Source organism: Malania oleifera, chromosome 9 (assembly GCF_029873635.1).
Source record: "Malania oleifera isolate guangnan ecotype guangnan chromosome 9, ASM2987363v1, whole genome shotgun sequence".
Taxonomy (NCBI): Eukaryota; Viridiplantae; Streptophyta; class Magnoliopsida; order Santalales; family Ximeniaceae; genus Malania; species Malania oleifera.
Genome location: NC_080425.1, coordinates 38081668 through 38103089, shown reverse-complemented (window position 1 = coordinate 38103089; position 21422 = coordinate 38081668).

Genomic DNA, 21422 nt, shown 5'->3' with positions numbered 1-21422 from the left:
ATTCAACAAACTCCATACACAACACAAAGGTGAGCTTGTCATAAAGGATAAATGTAACAATCCCAAAAATATTTATACAAAATTAGTGTAATAATCCTAAGTATATATATATATAAAAGTTACCACGAAGGATCCTGATCCTGTGAGAAATTTTCCTCTTTCCCTAATAAGTTCAACCTTTGCAAAGGCTTACTAAACAAGTTCTGGTTCCAAAATCTGCCGCTCACCTACTTCATCCCAGTACAACGGAAATCAACACTGGCGACCATACAAAGCCTCATATGGTGTCATTCCAATGATGGTCTGCTGACTGTTATTATATACAAACTCAACCAATGGCAGATATCGAATTCAATTGCTCCCAAAATCTAACATACATGCCCGTAGCATATCCTCGAAAATCTAAATGATTCGTTCGAACTATCCATCCGTCTAAGGGTGAAATGCAGTACTGAAAGTGAGTTGAGAACCCAATGCTCCCTGCAAACTCTTACAGAAACGGGAAGTGAACCGTGGATCCCAATCTGAAACGATGGACACAGGCACGCCATGTATTCTAACTATCTCCTGAACATAGAGTTCTGTCAACTTATCCATGAAATAACTGGTTCTAACCGGAATGAAATGGGCAGTCTTCGTCAATCTGTCAGCCATTACCCATATGACATTCCGCCCATGCAATGTTGAAGGCAATCCCAATACAAAGTCCCTCGAGATATGCTCCCACTTCCACGTAGGGATGTCCAATAGTTGAAGTGGTCTCGCTGGCTTCTAGTGTTCTGCCTTCACCTGCTGGCATGTCAAGCACTGACCCACAAATTTAGCAATTCCCCTCTTCATTTTACTCCACTATAATGTTTCACACAAGTCTCTATACATCTTCGTGCTACCCGGGTGAACAGTATAGAGAGAGCAACGAGCTTCCCCTAGAATTGTCTTCTTTATCTCTACTTCATTTGGTACACACAATCGAGTGTGAAATCTGAAAACTTCATCCTCAGCAACATTAAAGTCTGTGCGCTGTTCATCCTGTATCTTCTCTACAATCTCCATCAACTCTGCATCTTTCAACTGAGTTGTTTTGATTTTCTCCCGTAAAGTCGGTTGAACCACCATATTAGGAATGAACGCCTGATGATTCCCTTCTACCAATTCTACACCCAACCTCTCCAAGTCCATCATAATCTGGTGCGAAGCCATAACTGCTGAGGTTGACGTACCCCCAAATTTCAAAAAATATATATATAATTAAAAAAATTAAATTAAATTAAATTAAAATTAAAATTAAAAAATTAATATTATTAATTAAATAATATAATATTACAATGATATAAATATGAATATATATATATATATATATATATTATATATCTTGAAGGATCTCAGGATCCTTTAGGCGGAAGAAAACAGAGCCGCCCCCCCCCCTTCATCTCCTCGTCTCTTCGCTCCCACTCTTCTCAATTTCGTCTTCGATATTCGGCCGATCGAAAATCTAAAAATACCATTGGGTTCTGTTTGCCGCCACCGACACTTCTACTCAAGCGAATCTGTCGTGGGAGCAGCGTAGGTATATCTCATGGAGTAAGGTCAATTCTCAAACTTACGTCAATTTCTCTTAAACTATAAGCTAAATTAACGAATGGAAATTATCAAGAAATTCGTGGGGAGATTCTCTACAATCTAGCCGGAGTGAGTTTTTGAATTGGAGCTCCAGGGTACCAATCCTAAATCGGGGGTAAGTTTAATAATTTAGGTTTTATTAAGCTATTTAGGGTATTCCTAGTTTAGGGAAATTTTAGGGAAAGTTACTCTACGGATTGTGAAGAGTAATGTAGTGAACTTGGAATTTCATGATTTTAGGGATTTTGAACGTCGTGGGGCGTAGGCTAGGGTGTTAGCAGGATTTCTCAAGAATCAGGTAAGGGGATTAAGTTAAGTCGGGTATTTTATTTAATTTGAACTGATTAAATTAATATACTTATTTATTTAAGAATTTGAACGTTATTTCAAAAACCAACCATTCGAAATGGATTTTAGAAACCTAGGATATATGGTATGATATTTTGAATAGAAATGAACGGTAGAAAGCTTGTTTGTTTATATGGATATGTTAAAATGTGGAAAATTCTCTCTCTCTCTCTCTCTCTCTCTCTCTCTCTCTCTCTCTCTCTCTCTCTCACACACACACACACAATTTTCTCTGCAAAATCTTCCCAAATTGAATAACAAAAATCATTCCTGGGTCCCAGCTCCGCTCTTCAAAGATTTAATCGGAGAAATTTCGTCTTTTGCACGCCTTAAGCACCACTCCAGAGTTAGGGTAAGTGGGCTAGATTATGTCATGTTTTATTTTAAAATATGCATGATTTAAATTGATTATTTTATTTTAATTATATCTGTATGTCTGGGTTAAATTAAACTGCGGGGATTTGATTATATTTGGGTTTTTAAATATGTTGGGGATTAAATTTAAATATAGGGAGTTGATGTAACGCCACCGTCCCAACTTACGACCGGGTGTTACTGTAGTGATGTATGTGTACCTGATATACTTCTCAACAGATATATATGCAGCGGAAAACATAAACATCCATCAAACTATTACAAGAGTTCTAACTGCCTGATAGATACATACTGTAATAACCCAAGAATTTCTACAGGACTCGTCGACAAACACAAGGGTTTTGTCGACGAGGGCTCTTTAGGATCTCGTCGACGAAGACCCATCTCGTCGACGACAAGATACCGAGAGAGGGTTTAAAGCAGACTAGAACTCATGGACGAGAGTGCAAGTTCGTCGACGAGCTTTCTATAGGACTTGTCGACGAGGTGACATGTCTCGTCGACGAATTCGGCCCTATAAATAGCTAAAACTCAAATTTTTAATCAAATTTCAGCGCAGAAACCCTCCTCTCTCTCTCTCCTATGACCCCCTTCCCTTCTCTCTTCGATCCTAGACCCATTTCTCACCGTATTGAAGATCTGAGGCCACCACGACGCTTTTGGCGAAGTTCTCTGGAAGTCTGCCGGAGCAGATCGTGGGGAAAGTTGGTTTAAAATTCATCCCAAATCCAGGGTAAGGTATCTTATTCAGATTATGCCTTCCTTGCAGTTATAAGAAATGTTGTAGGTAAAAAAATACTAATGTTTTGTTTTAGGGGATATTGTTTTCAGGATGTTGAGTTAGGAACCCTGCAGGTATAGAGCCAGAATTTTATACGGATTTTTCAGATTTAAGGTAAGGGAAATATGCTATGCTAGTAGTTTTAATATGTATACAGAATATTATGAATGAGTATTTACAAGCATGCAAATCATATTATTTTTCTAGAGAATTATGAATATTATTTTTATAATAGAATTATAAAAATTGAGCATGAGACTATGTTTATTCAAATGTGTGGCATGAGTTTAATATAGTACTATATATATATATATATATATATATATATATAGATTTTATAGTATTACAGATATACAGATATTTAGATATTTTAGAATATTAGAAATGAATGAGACTTACAATATTTTTAGAGAAAAACATGATTTATAGACCATAACACTCAGACAATTTATTCAGACAGATAATACAGTGATAACATCAAGATGCTATAGCAGATATACAGAATATACAGACATTATATACAGAGCACACATATATTATATACAGAGTATACAAATATTATATACAGAGCATACAGATATTATATACAGAGTATACAAATATTATATACAGATATTTTATACAGATATTACAGATAGCACAGACAAAAAGCACAGATGATACGGATAGATTATATATATATATATATATATATTTCAGTCAAATATCTCAGATAATATAGCTCAGAAATATAGCGTTATGGTTGTTTTTGAAATCATGTTAAAAGCAGCAAGATTATTATATATTTATATATGTATACAGTATTACACAGTTACAAACCCATGTGGATATTACAGACAGAGATATACAGCAAAGCACGGTACCGTTGTTAGTTTCAAACATGTGCAACCACATGACTCAGATAGCATGTGGATTCCGTCTAATCTTTAAAATATGACTGTGTATCTGAGTTTGCTATTTGAAGGTACTACTAGTATAATAATATAAATTGCTATTGTGTGATATATCTGTACATAGGAACTTCTGCTATATCCTGGGATCCGTATATCATGATATATCCCCTCATGATAGGGTTGTGCGGCTCGTAGGATGGACTTACACTAGTTGGCCTATCAGGTAAGTCAATCTATATCTGAACATCCGCCAATCTGTAATGATCTATGAAGATCCTAGTCCACTGCAATCTCTCCGAGTTGTATCAAACCTCTGTCATCATCTAATCGGCTATTATCAGTTTTCTTATATTATAGTATCATTTCAGTATTTTAACTATTTAACTCAAGCTCCACACACTAGTAATAGCATATTTTCACTTACTGAGTGTTGTCTCATCCTAGTGACTTACCATTTTTTGGGAGATCCAGTTAGGCGAGCAGATCAGGCTCAAGGGTAGAGGTTGACTTGAGCTGCTTTGTGGGAAGGGTAGGTATTTTTAACATAACATTGTTTTGAGATAGTTTTCAAATCATAGAGACGTCACTGGGCATTTTGCATTGTAAATATATTTCAGATTTCTATAGTTTTCTGGTATTGTATTATATATAGCAGTTCCTAGTTTTGTTTACCGCTGCCTAGTTTTGTATGATGTATAGAATTTTCCCCGGTGCTCCTTTGGGCCTAGGATGTTACTAGTAGTATTTCAGACAAATGATATTAAAAAAAATGTTGAACAAATAGCAGGTCATCACACATACAACATCCATATACAATACTGTATGATACTCGACGCATCCTCAAGTCTTACAACATTTTACAAGTTCTGAAAACTTATAACATAACCTACAAAATCGAGCTCATGGAGATGCTCACTCAAAAACAAATCGCTACCCTCCCCTAGTCCTTGCTAATCTCAACCTCAATAAGGATCTGAAAAGACAGTTTGTATGATAGGGTGAGACACCACTTAGTAAGGGACGATTAAGCTAATAACAGTGTGTGGCTAGCATGCTTTAAGTGTTTAACAAAAAGATAAACATATATAATCACTGTTTCAATAATTGTAAAATACGTAGCCCATTTTCATCATATGAACAACCCCATAGTATATAACAACAATTACATAAATGTACAGATATGCTGGATAGGACACGCCCTCAAACTTTATACCATGTATAAATCCCCACATTTGGGGTTGACCGCCCCTAGTGTCTCAATACAACCTGGGTAGATCAAGAGGCAAAACTCACACTAAGACCACCCCTACTGTCTCAATACAGCCTGGGTTCATATAGATCAAAAGTATGATGCCCTCACTAGCAACGGATTCGTGCCTACACTATCAGTCCCCATGGTTCCTAAAGCATATCGTGCAATTTAAGCAATTTAAATACTCTTTTGAAATCATTTCACAAAACACACCATTACGTGAAATTCGGTTCGTAGCCGTCAAATAAACTTCCTGCATTTTCACAACAGTTCCAGTATTTCACAACATCAACACCTGCCACACAATTTCCCACATTCAAAAACAACCTGAAAGTAAATATAAACAGTTAATATCATAGTACGGGTTTTTAACAACGAAAACAACATTTCTAACCGGTGAAAAGGTCCTAAATGACAAGTACAATATTCTAAAAATATAACATTTGAATTTGACTGGTTGGTTTTAAAAATAAAGCCGGTTTACCGAACCGAGGCCCGAAAACCCTAAAATTGTCATAACTCGATATCAAAGAGTTATTTCAACATTTCAATTGATTCATAATGTATAAATCATTTAACATAACCCCCTTACTTGCGTGTGAATCGGAGTCTGAAACGACCCAGAATCAAGCCCTAGCTTTCCCAACCGCAAACCTAAACGGTTCAAATCGACGACACGAAAACCCCGAAACCTAATACTTGAAGAACAACACTTCAGTATAATCTCGTATACTACAGATCTATTGGACTAAAAGCAAAAACCGACCCTTACCTCAATTTTTGAGAAAAACTCAAAAATTTCTGAAATGAAATTCTTATCCGTAGAACTGGTAGAGATTCCTTCCTTGATCCACGTTGCAATGTCAGATCGTCGATTCCGGCAACACACGATCCGGAAATCTTAAAGAGAGTGAGCGAGAGTAGAGTTCGTGTCTAGAGAGAGAGAGAGAGATAGAGAGAGAGAGAGAGAGAGAGAGAGAGAGAGAGAGAGAGAGAGAGAGAGCGAGAGAGAGAGAGAGAGAGAGAGTGGAGTTCATGTCAAAAGAGAGAAAGGGAGAATGAGAGTTTATAAAGAAAAACCTAACTTAACCTTTAAGTAATCAAAATATATATCTCCTCCAAGATATTTATATATATATATATATATATATATATATCTCAAAATATCTCCTTTCAAAATATCTTCTCCAAAATATCTCTTTATTTATTTATTTATTATACATATTTTTTTTAATCAGGTTACTACAATCTCCCCTCCTTAAAAAATTTTGTCCTCGAAATTTGCTAACTGTTCCTATCACATTGTCTGAACTCTAACTGCTTTGTCTCTAGGAAGAGCCAGCGACCACCCACATAGCAGCCTTATCCCAAATTTATTACCTACCCTCACTTATGGCGGAGGAATACCATGGTTACATACAATAGTCTCGGAAGCTCACATTACATATACAAACTCTCCCAAAGACAATCCACATACCATTACCATAAGCAAAAAGGGATACGGTCACATATCCACATTACCTGTCTAACTTTGAACATCTTTGAATAGTTGAGGATACTTTTGACGTATCTTGGCCTCGAATTCCCAAGAAACCTCCTCAACTGCATGGTTACACCAAAGCACCTTTACCAATGGTATGTCCTTGGTACGCAGCTTCCGTACCTTCTGATCCATCTAATCCAAAATTTGAACCCGTATCTCACCATAAGCTAGTGCTTCACTAATCTCTAAGCACTTATAATTGATCACGTGCAACGGAACTAGCACGTACTTTCTCAGCATCGATGCATGAAACACATCATGCACCCTAGATAAGGTCAGGGGAAAGGCTACTCGATAAGCAACTGGACCTATCCTCTCCAGGATCTCGAACAGTCCAATGTACCTAGGACTCAACTTGCCCTTCCTTTCTAACCTTATCACTCTTTTCATAGGAGCAACGCTCAGAAATACCAAATCTCCGATATCAAATTTCAACTCCCGTCGATGAGTATCGGCATAACTCTTCTTCTGACTCTGAGCTGATCTAATCCTTTCTCTGATAAGTTCGACCTTTGCAAAGGTCTGCTGAACCAACTTCGGTCCCAAATTTTGCTGCTCACCTACCCTATCCTAGTATAACGGAGTTCGGCACCGACGACCATACAAGGCCTCATATGGTGCCACCTCAACACTGGTCACCAAACCTGCTACCCATCCTGGTAAGCTGCGTCAAAGGGCCCGACAACTTAGAGAAACCCTTGACGAAGCGACGATAACACCCGGCCAGACCAAAGAAACTACAAACCCCATGCATGTTCCTTGGTCTCATTCAATCAACTACAGCCTCAACTTTACCTGGGTCAATTGAAATCCCTTCCTTAAACACCACGTGCCCTAGAAATGGAACCTGCTCAAGCCAGAATTTGCATTTCTTAAATTTAGCGAATAGTTCCTTCTCTCTAAGTACTTGAAGGACTACTCTAAGATGAGCATCATGCTTTGTTGGACTCTTCGAATACACCAAGATGTCGTCGATAAACACCACCACGAATTTATCCAGGTACTCGTGGAACACCTTGTTCATCAAGTCCATGAATGTTGTAGGTGCATTCGTCAAACCAAACGGCATAACCAAAAACTTGTAATGGCCATACCAGGTTCAGAAAGCAGTCTTCAATACATCCTATGCTTTCACCTTCAGCTGGTGATACCCAGACCGCAGATTGATCTTGAAAAAGACCTGAGTGCCCTGCAACTGGTCAAATAAGTCGTCAATCCAAGGCAACAGATATCAGTTCTTCACAGTCACCTTATTGATCTCCTGATAATCGATGCACATCCTTATCGACCCATCCTTCTATTTCACGAACAACATAGGTGCACCCTAGGGTGACACGCTTGGCCTGATGAACCCATTGTCCAAAAGTTCCTGCAGCTGCTCCTTTAGCTCTTTCAACTCAGCTAGAGCCATAAGGTGCCTTGGAGATTGGTGCCATCCTCGGTGCTAACTCAATAGCAAACTCCACTTCCCTATCTAGAGGCAACCCTAGCAAGTCTTCAGGAAAGACATCGGAGAACTCCCTTATCACTGGGATATCCTCCAACTTCAATCCCTCCTTAGGTGACTTTTTCACACTCGCCAGGTATCCCTAACAACCCTCTAGAAGCAGTTATCTCGCATGCATCAGCGAGAGGATCCATGGTGCAGAATGTATACACAACCCAACAAATAGAGATTCCTGCTCTCCAAGAGGCCTGAACACTACTTCCTTCCTACGGAAGTCAATGCTCGCAAAACTAGATGCCAGCCAATCCATCCCTAGGATTACATCAAACCTATGCATATCAAACACGATTAGACTGGCAGGAAACCTCCTCCCCTGAATCTCTATCGGGTAATCCCTGAGCACTCTATTGCATACCACCACTAACCCTAACTCAACCTCTAACGGTTGAGCCTCCACTCCACACCATTTAACAAATTCTAGAGATATAAAGGAGTGGGTTGCACCCGAATAAAAAAGAGCTACAACATTATATGATAAGCTATAAATGGTACCTGTCACCACATTGTCAGCATTCTCTGCATCGCCTGATGTCATTGAGTACACCTTAACCTAAGCGGTGCCTCCCTAGTGACCACCTCAAGGTGCTTGGTTACCACCCCAGTTCTGAGTATGCTGAAGGGAGAGTCACTGTCGCCCGATAGTCTCATATCAGATGCCTTGACTCCCCGCACCTGCAGTAGCCCTTGAATCGAGACTTGCACTCGCCCCAATGCTGCTTCTGGCACTTAGGACACATTGGCTTCTCTGAGCTCCCCTAAGAAGCTTGAGATCCTGACTACTGCTGCTATTGGCCTAAAGGACCACCGGACTTCTTCTAATAACTCTTGCCGGAGCCTGACTGCGAGTTTTGGGGAAAAAGCCCCTTCTTCAGATTCGCCTCTTTCTCCCCCTCCTGGATGCTAGTTTTAGCCGCCATGGCTCTATCCACAAGCTTGTCAAAAGCTCTGGACCATCAACGTTGCCACCTGTGCGTGTATAGCCTACTTTAAGCCCCTCTTAAATACGAGCCTTCTTCGGCTCATCTGAAACCATCTGAGGGGTAAACCGAGGTAACTCCATGAACCTAGCCATGTACTACTGCACTAGCATCGATCCCTGAGTCAAGTGGAGGAACTCCTCGGACTTCTCCTCATGGGTGGTGATAGGGAAGTATCGTGTGAAGAACACCTCCATGAAGTGACACCAAGTAGTTGACACGCACCCTAGGCACAGCTCCTCGACCAGCCTAGCTGATCGTCACCATCTTTCAGCCTCCCCCACTAGCTTGAGGGCGGAGTATTTAACCTTCTGTTCCTCTGTGCACTCAGACACCTCCAGCAAATCCTCCATCTCTTGTAACCAGTCCTCCGCCGCAATCATGTTTAGCCCTCCCAAAAATGTCAGCGGATTCGTTTTGGAGAACTGTTGGTACGATCAGCCTCTATTTGCAACCATCTGATCTTGCTCCCTAGAACCCCTCCTGGGTTCCTTCCTGGCTTGCCTCGCTATATCGCAGAGGAACACAGGAGCCTCAGTCTCATCCTCACTGGAGGCATCCAAGTGATTATCGCCTCCTGCTATAATCCCCTTCCCTCTGGGTTTCATCTTGCACATAGGTAAAAGCTAACTTAATCATTCCACATTTAACACAATAAATGCAAATATGGAACAAGAATATTAAACAACACGTATTCGAGACACCGACAGCCCATACACACTAGACCGTCTAACCTCTCATCTCAACATCCGAGTCAAGTCTCTCAACCTGGAAATGAAACCATTGATGGATTTACCATGGTTTTTCCAAAATTGTCATTCCCGGAAAAGCACAGAAGACCGTCGAAGGAAATCCCGCCTCCGAGCCTCCAGACAAAAACCCGACTAACTCTCTAATTCTATCTCATTACAGCCAATAATCTAGTAATTTACTCACTAACCATCAAAGTGTACAGAACCTAGCAAACCTAGGCTCTAATACCACTTGTAACGCCCCAGTCCCAACTTACGACCCTGGTGTTACTGTAATGACGTTCGTGTACCTGATATACTTCCCAACAGATATATACGCAGGGAAAAACATAAATATCCATCAAACTATTACCAGAATTCTAACTGCCTGATAGATACATACATCTATTTCAACATCCATATACAATATTGTATGATACTTGACGCATCCTCAAGTTTTACAACATTTTACAAGTTCTAAAAACCTATAACATAACCTACAAAATCGAGCTCGTGGAGACGTTCACTCAAAAACAAATCACTACCCTGCCCCATTCCTTGCTAATCTCAACCTCGATAAGGACCTGAAAAGATAGTTTGTATGATAGGGTGAGACACCTCTCAATAAGGGACGATTAAACTAATAACATTGTGTGGCCAGCATGCTTTAAGTGTTTAACAAAAACATAAACATATATAATCACTATTTCCATAATTGTAAAATACGTAGCCCATTTCAACATATGAACAGCCTCATAGTACATAACAACAATTACATAAATGTACAAATATGTAGGATAGGACACACCCTCAAACTCTATACCATGTATAAATTCCCACAATCGGGGTTGACCGCCCCTACTGTCTCAATACAGCCAGGGTACACGATCAAGAGGCAAAACTCACACTAAGACCACCTCTACTGTCTCAATACAGCCTGGGTTCATATAGATCAAAAGTATGGTGCCCTCATTTGCAACGGATCCGTGCCTACACTATCAGTCCCCAGGGTTCCTAAAGCATATTGTGCAATTTAAACAATTTAAACACTCTTTTGAAATAATTTCACAAAACACATCATTATGTGAAATCTGGTCCGTAGCCGTCAAATAAACTTCTTGCATTTTCATAGCAGTTCCAGTATGCTCATATTGACTAGCACATTTCATAAGGATTGAAGAGCAAAGAAGAAGAAGACATGTGTTATTTGATTTGTAATACATTTAGATTTTGTCTATAATAATGCATGACTTTTATGATACGATGCTAACTCAAACATGATCATAGACAAACCTTAGGGCACTTAACCTTTAATGAAAGACCGTTTTATTAAATGATAAAATCTTACAAAGGTTTTTAAATGGTTTTGAGGTCAAAAGGGGGCTAAAACTAAAATTTTATCGAGACCCTGTCGACCGGCCCTTCCAAGCTTTATTTTGCCCAGCCGACCGACCAGCCATTTAGGTAGTTTTATGAAGCCCCACCCCTTTATGTTTTACAAGCCCCGGTCGACCAGCCATTCATTTGGCATGTATTGAGTAAACCCTAACCAACTGGCTATTGTCAAAGCATAAAAGCCTAGTCGACCGGCCTTTGTATTTGGCCAGCTTTCTAAAGCTCAGTCGATCGGCCATGTTAGCACATAAAAGCCCCAATTGGCTGGCCTTCAAGCTCGGTAGACCGGATTATCAGGCTAGTCAACCGTTTCTCGCGGCTTTGGAAAATCGCCCAAGGCCAGTCGGTCGGCGCCTTCCCCAGTCGACCAGAACTCTCTGGAAGTTTGAATTTTGACTTAGGCTAGCCGACCAACGCCTTCCTTAGTCGATCGGAACTCTCAGATTGGGCGAGTTTTAAGTCAAAAATGGTCATTAATTTTTGCTTAAACAAATCTAATTATGCCCAATAAGTCCCTAACCGTCATATTTTTGAGAGAGTCTATAAATAGCTCATTCATAAACTCATTTAACAACTTTTGATTATATTGAAAATCCTCTCAAATTATTTTGTGCTTTATTCATTTATACTCTCTTACTCTCATTTTTTTGAAAATCCTTTTAAGAGAGCATTGGCTTTTTTCACTTCTTTCATTTGCAAATTGATTGCATTTGAGGGTTATTGAAAGAAGCATTTATTTGGGCATTTATTCTTCCATTTTAAAGCATTTACTCTCACTCATCTTCTTATTTTGAAAATCATTTTTGAGAGTAAGCTTAGAGTTTCTCCCGCTTATTTCTTTGATAAATATTTTTGGGGAAACTTGTTTTATAGCTTGTGAATCTTTAAGCATCACATTGCAAGATTCAAAAGCTCACTTGTCTTTTTTGCAAAATCCATTTTGAGCAAAAACCCTAACTTCCTTTGAACAAATTTTTGAATTATCTTTTTGGAAGAAATCATTTGGGGTTGAATCGTTGAAATATTCATCATATACATTTTATTCAAAGATTCCAAAAGTTTCATTAAGAAAACTACCATACTCTATTGAGCTTAATTTCATATCATCTGAGAGTGAATATAGAACTTCATTTTATACATCTCTGCTTATTTGAGAAGCATTCATATTTGTATGCAAATTTTCATATATGTGTATCAGTTTGGCTCCACCCGATTAAGGGAGCTAGGGAGACTCCGCCCTATAAGGAGAATCGGTTTGGCTCCACTTGGCTAAGTGAGCTAGGGTGACTCCGCCCTGTAAGGAGAACCAGTTTGGCTCCACCCGGTTAAGTGAGCTAGGGAGACTCTGCCCTGTAAGGAGAAATGGTTTGACTCCACCCGGTAAGTAAGCTAAGGGGACTCCACCTTGTAAGGAGAAACGGTTTGGCTTCGCCCAGTTAAGTGAGCTAGGGAGACTCCGCCCTGTAAAGAGTATTGTAAACGGTGCCGCTCCACCCGATTAAATGAGCAAGGTAGCGGAATCCTCAAGCTGGTTGGCTTTAGAAGGTATTGTTTAATCTTCATGAAGACCTCCTATTGACCATCCCAGCCGGGAGTATATAGAGTCAAAGGGGGGTGAATGGACTCTTTATGCGTATTTCGATTTTCTCTACAAAATAAAATCCCTTGGCAAGATTGCAAGAAATTATATCACAATATATATAAAATAAATAAAGCACAAGATAATAAAATTAAGAGAATGGTTGAGAAAGATCAACACAAGTATTTTTACATGGTTTGGCACCAAGCCTACGCCCACACCTTAGCACCAAGCCAAGGATTCCACAATCCATTATGATCTCCTTCACCAGCGGAGAAGTCTTATAACTCGGGAACAAATCTCTACACTTGGGAACAAATCCCTACCGCGCTCACCAAAAGCCACAAGGATCACCAAGATGCCTTGCAAATTCAGTTCACAAAGAACCTTCACCAAGTTGGTTCACAAAGAACCTTTACAACGAATATGATATACAAAGAATTGCTCCTCAAATGAGCTAATATGAAATACAATAAAATCCTCACTCTTATCTCTCAAGAATTGATTCACACAAGAACAATGAGCAAGAGAGGATTGAGCACTTTGTGAATGAATAACTAAAATGCAAGTGCAAAGTGCTAGGTTTCGGATTCAAAGATATTTTTCACAAATATGATCAACAATAATCAAAAACCTTGCTAAACAAGTTTATGAACTTGTATATATAGAAAAAAACCCCTTATAGTCATTAACTAGTCGTTGGGAGCAATTGCCAAACAAAACTAGCCGTTTTCTACACATGTATTACACTCTGCTGAAACCGCTGGTCGACCATTCTCCTGTACTGGTCGACCAGTCATGCTTGCTGGTTAACCAATGTCTTGCACTGGTCGACCAGACACCTGGTTCGCGAGAAGGAATTAGCTACTGGTTAAGTTGGTCGACCATTCCCCTACTCTTGTCAACCAGACCCCTGAATCAGGAAAAAGAAAAAAAAAAAACAACAACAACAACCAAAATCGTGCTTTTTGGACTCTTCTAGTAAAAATTATGCCCCAAATACCGAAGGGTGTTCAAGAAATTTGATAGGTGCATAAGTGAGGTTTTAAACCCAACCAAAAAGTCTTTTAATCACTTAAAACATTCTTGGACAAAAGTATATGAAATATATTAAGTCTAATAAAGTTTAATACTTGTCCAAATGAGTTTCCCCTTCAATATATGATATCTTGTTCATTAAAAACACATTTGAAAAACCATTTTGATATCTTATATACTTGTATGTCCTTTCTTGAAAATATACTTTACTTTCTTTGAACCCTTAGGACATAAGACTTGTTTTAATAAAACCAGGACTAAGTATGAAGATGTTTATAAAACCAAGATGTTGAAAACTTGTCCCTTATAAAAACATATTTGAGTTTAGGATTCGTTTGACAAACTCTTTGTTTTATATTAGAAAACTATGAATATTGAGTTTGTGATTTTAGTGCAATCTTATATACTCATGTGTCCTAGTATGCATGCATTTGCTCAAATCTTGCTCAGAAATTATGCAAGAAACAAAACGCAAAAGTTACAACACGTTCCTACCACACACAACCCTTATTACATATAATTCATGAATAAGCATCCTTTGGTTGAGCTTGGATCCTTCTGAGTACGTGTCCATTTGATCTCCCCATTTGAACGTCAACTCGGTCCGATCTTTGTCTTTGATCCAGTACTTCATGTATTCCTCACTGGAACCTGTACTAAACATAATCTACAAAGATGAAAAACACTAGGAACAACATATAGGTTAATATCATCAAAACATATCAACTATAATTATGTAGCCCCCAGGGCTAACAAGCTCCCCCTTTTTTATGATATATAACCTATTGCTATTTTACTTAATCTTTGAATTTGTATTTATTCTTGCCAAAACTTAACATGTAAAGATAAGCTCACATAGAACCAATAATGGGTTGTTATCATCAAAACAAGATAATAAAACTCATGTAGCCTCTAAGGCTAACTCCTCCTAATAGTCTTTATTCAAAATTTTAGGACCATTCTTATGAAATAAATTGAAGATGGGCTCACATGTACTGATTAACTTTGAAATAAACCTTGCTATGTAATTCAAACTTCTAAAGTAACCACGAATTTCCTTTTGGGACGTTGGTGGTAGAATTTCTTGGATACCTTTCAATTATCCGTGTCTACCTTAATTCCATCTTGGCTAACTATGATGCCCAACAATTTCCCTAATGTAGCTCTAAATACACATTTTTTGGGGTTTAACTTCAACTAATACTTCCTTAATTGGCCAGTAAAATCATAGTATGATCTTCACCCTTATTAGACTTGGTAATTGGTCAAAAAAATGTTCTCATTTCCTTAAGGATACCTTTCAATTATCCATGTCTACCTTAATTCCATCTTGGCTAACTATGATGCCCAACAATTTCCCTAATGTAGCTCTAAATACACATTTTTTGGGGTTTAACTTCAACTAATACTTCCTTAATTGGCCAAACAATTTATGTAAAATCATAGCATGATCTTCACCCTTATTAGACTTGGTAATTGGTCAAAAAAATGTTCTCTTTTCCTTAAGGAGGGTCGATTTGGATTTGGCACTCCAAGCGAATGTACCACACATTCCAACAAATTCAAATATGCCACAGGATAAGATTGATCTTGATCATGAGTAGTGCGAGCGATCTAATCACTTAAGTTTGATGCCCATAAAGTCACACATAAGTAAGAGTATCAAGGGTTCTATCTATGAATGCTTTAATGTAGCAGATTTCCTGAAAGCTATAGATGAGAAATTTGTGTGATCTGACAAGGCACTAGCCAACACCCCAATGACAAGGCATGTAACAAATTTCTTGAAAGCTATAGAAGAAAATTTTGTGTGATCTGACAAGGCTTCCTAATAATTCATTTGACTATTATGAAGGGGTGCTCAAGAATATTATGCAAACACATTATTATTTAGTGTGTCAAGAATATTTTCTTATTGAGGCTCCTACCAATACATGGTGGATCAGTTCTAGTTCTACAATCTATATAGTGAATACCATACACAGACTTTGGGAAATTATATGCAATCTCAAGTTGAAGCTATGGAGACTTAGATTGATTTTGAAATCTGGATCTATATTAGATTTAGAAAATGTCTTTTATGTTTTTTTTCTTTCTCTAGAAAAGTAATTTCAAATTCAAGACTTGTTCACTCTAGCTATGGTTTTATTTTTGAAGGAACAACTTCTGATCTCTTGAAAAATAAATTTCTATTGGTAGTCAAACATTGATTGATGGTTTATACAGAATTGATTTAGACCTCAATTTTGAGCTCAACTATTTATCAATGCATATCAATATTGGTGTTAAAAGGAGCAGGATTGATGAGAATTCCTCTATTTTTGGCATAAGAAATTGGGACATGTCTCCATTGAAAGAATTAGAAGATTAATAAATCATAGAGTTCTTATGACTCTTGATTTTACTAATTTTGGCACTTGTATGGATTGTATCAAGGGAAAGCAAACCAACAAGTTCACAAAAAGGTTCCACTAGGGGCTAAAAAAATTTTGAGATCATACACACTAATATCTATGGACCATTAAATACTCCTTGCCTAAATGGTTAGAGATATTTTATCTTATTCATTAATAACCACACTAGATTTATGTATCTCTATCTTTTGTTTGATAAGGTTGAAGCATTATATGCTTTCAAGACCTATAAGGCAAAGGTAAAGAAACAAAAAGAGAAAATTAAAACTGCAAAAATGGAGGTCAGGAGCACTGTAGAAGGTATATAGAAAAGGGACAAATTTTAGGTCCATTTGCAAAGTTCCTTATCGAGAGGGTGTTGTGGCTTATTACACGATGCTTGGTACACCACAACAAAATGGTGTAATGGAAAGAAGAAACCATATACTTATGGATATGGTAAGAAGCATGATTAGTAATTCTAATATTTCATTGTCCTTATGGAGTGAAGTTTTAAAGAGTACAATTATTTTAAACATGGTTCCATCCAAGATTGTCTATAATGCCTTTAAGCAATGAATGGGTGTAAACCTAGTTTGAATCATTTATATGTACGGGTTTGTCCTTCATGCACTCCAAGAATAGTTGAGGCAAGAAATACCAAATTTATTGAGGATCTTGTTTTTGTTGGGAGTGATTATAATTGAGGCAAGAAATATCAAATTTCTTAAGGATTTTTTTTATATTGGGAGTGATTTTCCTTAGATGTTACATCTTGAGCAAACACAATAATCATCTAATTGCTTCCAAGTACAAGAAATTTGATTGGCATTTAAGAGAATCAACCAAATGTCATTGAACAACAAATTTAAGAGCAGTCAGTTCAAGAAATAGGAAACGCACATGAAGAACTTAAATTAAGGAGTTCCTCACGAATAATAAATCAACAAATTTTTATGGCTTTATTGTATACCTTCAAGAGTCTAATTTTAATATTGGGCCGAAGGATGGTCCATGTTTGTTTTCACAAGCCACAAGAGGGGAAAACGCCATATTGTGGTATGATGCCATGAAAGAAAAGATGTCTATGTATAAAAATCAAGTATGGGATCTTGTTCAATTACCAAAGGGATCTATTGTTGTTGGTTGCAAATAGGTTGATAAAACCAAAAAAACATTATTCTAGTGATGTAGAAAGATAAAAATCTAAACTTGTGGCCAAAGGTTACACTCAAAAAGAAGGCATTGACTATCATAACATTTTCTCACTAGTGCTTATAACGGATTCTTTTAAAATCATCATGGCTTTGGTAGCTCACTTTGGCTTAGAATTGCATCAAATGGATGTGAAAATGGCATACATCAATAGGCACTTAGAAAAGGAGCTATACATGACTCAACATTTTTATGTTGAAAAAAAAAATATTCACCTTGTTTGTAAGCTAAAGGAGTTTGTACATGGGCTAAAATAGGCTTCCTGCCAATGATATTTGAGTTTAACAATGTTGTAGTCTCATATGGATTTAATGAGAATATCGTTAATCAATGTATATACCTCAAAGTTAGTGGGAGCAAATACATTTTTCTAGTCCTATATGTAGATAACATTTTGCTTGCAAGTAGTGATTTGTGGTTCCTACATGAAACCAAAAAATTTCTTTCCCAAAACTTTTGAAGGATTTAGCTGAAGCTTGTTATGCCATTGGCATAGAGATTCATAAAGATAGATCCCAAAGGACATTTGCACTACCTCAAAAAGCCTACATTCAAAATGTTTTTTTAAATGGTAGATTGGGCATCTATAGTAGCACCCATTGTTAAAAAGGATCAATTGCATGAGATGATTTGGAAAAGGAAAAAACAAAGAATATTCAATGTGCATCAATAGTAAGTAGTTTGATGTATGCTTAGGTCTGCACAAAGAGCTAATCCTAGATTTGCAGAGACAATGCTTGGAAGATACTAAAGTAATCCAAGAATTGAGCATTGGAAACCTGCTAAGAAGGTCTAAGGTACTTGAATGGAAACAAGAATTACAAATTCACTAAAGACACATTAACCATTTGGAGTTGATTGGGTATTCAGAATCATATTTCATTGGTTATGTAGACATGAGAAAGTCTACTTAAGGGTACGTCTTCCTTCTTGATGGAGGACCAATGTCTTATAGAAGCATTAAGTAAACTATTATAGCATTGTCGAGGCAATTTCCTATATGCTATCAAGCTACATTACTAACTTCATGTTGAGAAATTTTGTTTCTAGGTTGCTAGTTATTGATTCTATAGCAAGATCAATAAAGATTTATTGTGACAACTTAGCTGTAATATTTTCCTTTAATATTAACAAAAGTTGAAGCTAAAGCAAGCATACTGACATAAAGTACGTTGCTATTAGAGATCATGCCAAGAAGCATCAATGGATATCCAACATATTAGTTCAAGCAATGATCATTGATGCCATGACTAAAGGATTGTCAACTAAATAGTATAGAGATCATGTGAATCGTATGGGACTTGTTAGTTTATTTTGTATTTAAGTTTGCTTTTCTACTTTTGTTTCAAACATTGTTCTCGAAATAAAGTAAATATTTATGTATTGTGGCCATAAGAAATATCTATTATAAATAAAGGATTATGAATTACCAATAAAAAATATATTCATATGGTATTAGCTCATAAAGTACTCTTATAAAGAATGTCGTACACTGTAGTACAAGAAAGGAAGTGTTCCATTTAAAGGATACAACCATCATTGATTCATGTATTAAATTCTTTATTTGAGTGGAATTCTTATGGCTACAGTTATTCCAAAAATAGCCAATTTAGGCAAATATTTTATCACCTAAGTAGTATTTTTGGGTACGCCAAGTGGAAGAATGTAAATGTCTCTTTTAAAAGAGACTTACATGGCCCCCTTATCACATACATAAAGATAAAATAGTATACATCTAAGGCGAGTACTATCACATTTTGGTAATAATTAAGAGTATATTATCACATTCTAGTGATAATTAAGACGATAATTAAGAGTATTATCACATTCTTATCTCATGGAAACAGTTGTCCTATCTCCACTACAGATATGCTTTCTTGATGGTAGAAAGAGTCGGAGTAGGAGTCTGATAGTATAGTCTATAAACAACACGTGTTCACTATCAATTGAAGGCATCTAGTTTTGACCTAGGTTAAAAGATACTATTAAATTATTGTGAGATTGAGTGATTTATACTAGAGCAACTATGGTAGAAGTATGTTCTTATATTAATACAATTTTTTTAGAGTCCACAATATAGAATGGACAAAAATAAGCTACATCCCCCAATTCCACTGTATTAATGTCTATTCCCATCGTATTTTAAGTCGGATAAAATAACATATTTTTTTCATGAATTACTTCTTTTATAATTATCCAAGGTAAAAGCATATTGTAGCACCTGATGCTGCAAGGTCCATTAATGTGGCAAATTTTGTTTGATGTTGATGAGGCCAACCAGTAGTAACAATACTGCAAGCAATGAGAACAAGCTTAAGATGATGCAAAAGGGTAGCTTTAGAATGGGGAATTAGACATGTTAAATAGATGGGTATAGGTAAAAGTGGATTAGATCAAAGTGGTGAAGTCATTACTGACTTATTTACCTATTCAAATATTGGTAAATTTATTTTCCATTTAATTTTAGAGCATGCAAAACCAATTATTGGAGACCAGATAAAATTTACAGCCTCAAACATCACCATAATTACATAGTTTAATTTCAAATGATAAGTACAGTAAATACTATAATTATATGCTTATATAATTACTACACATTTAAACTAAACTAATTACGTAACTACATATATTCATGCATATTAATTAATTTGGTTCAGAAACCAAACCAAATAGAATGTACCCAATTACTATTTATGTACAAATTTGAGTCAAATTGTTAATAATTACAAAATTTTGTGTGTGCATATGCGTATCCAAATGATCATATTAATTATGTAGTTTGATTTTAAATAAGTATAGTAGCTATAGTTACTTAAATACGTAAGTGCATATATATATATAAACTGAACAACTTACATAATTACATACACTCATCTTAATTGGATCACATGATTGAGTCAAACTAATTATATACAACGTATATACATTATATAATTGCATACACAGATATTAATGGGTTCAAATCATCGAACCAAATAAATTATGTTCATATATAACTCCGTAATTAGGTATAAATTCTAAATGAAATGTCCATAATTACATACATAGATTTGCAAATCATAAATTTGGTGATGTAATTGGGCAATTAGTTTCAAAGGATTAGCGTAGCACCATTATTGTGAACATACTCAAACCGGCCTATCAACATTTACATATTTATGTAATTACATATATAAATTTTTGAACTATAATTAATTATCAAAACCAAACCAAATTAATTACATACCTATATTACGTATTTATGTAAATATCAATTATATAATTATGTAAATTATATATTAATTACATACTCATAATATCAAATATGATGCATCAAATTGATTACTATTATAATAATTAATAATTTAAAGGCGTTGACGAGTTAAGCTAACATACCTATTTTACCCATTTTATTTTTTAATCTAAAAGACACCAATTAATTAGTACGAATTGCGATTATCATCTCTGACTCAAATCGGGGGTAAAAAGTAACATTAATCCGAAAAACTTTCGTGAAAGAAAAAAGAAAAAGAATACAAAGAATTTTAAATCTTAATCTTACTTATACATGTTTAGGGGAGACATTAGCAACAAATGGCATATTTAATTCCATCAATCATTTATATCTTACAAACAAACATGGTAATATTTTATTTAGTGGTTCAACCTTGATTTTCTTGAAAATTTCTAATGCCAGCTATAAATAAACAGCTCACAAACTGGTCAAACAAAAGGCCAACTTGGAGCTTTTTAGTTGTTTTTCATCTGAAAAAAAAGGAAAACTATCAAATTTCTC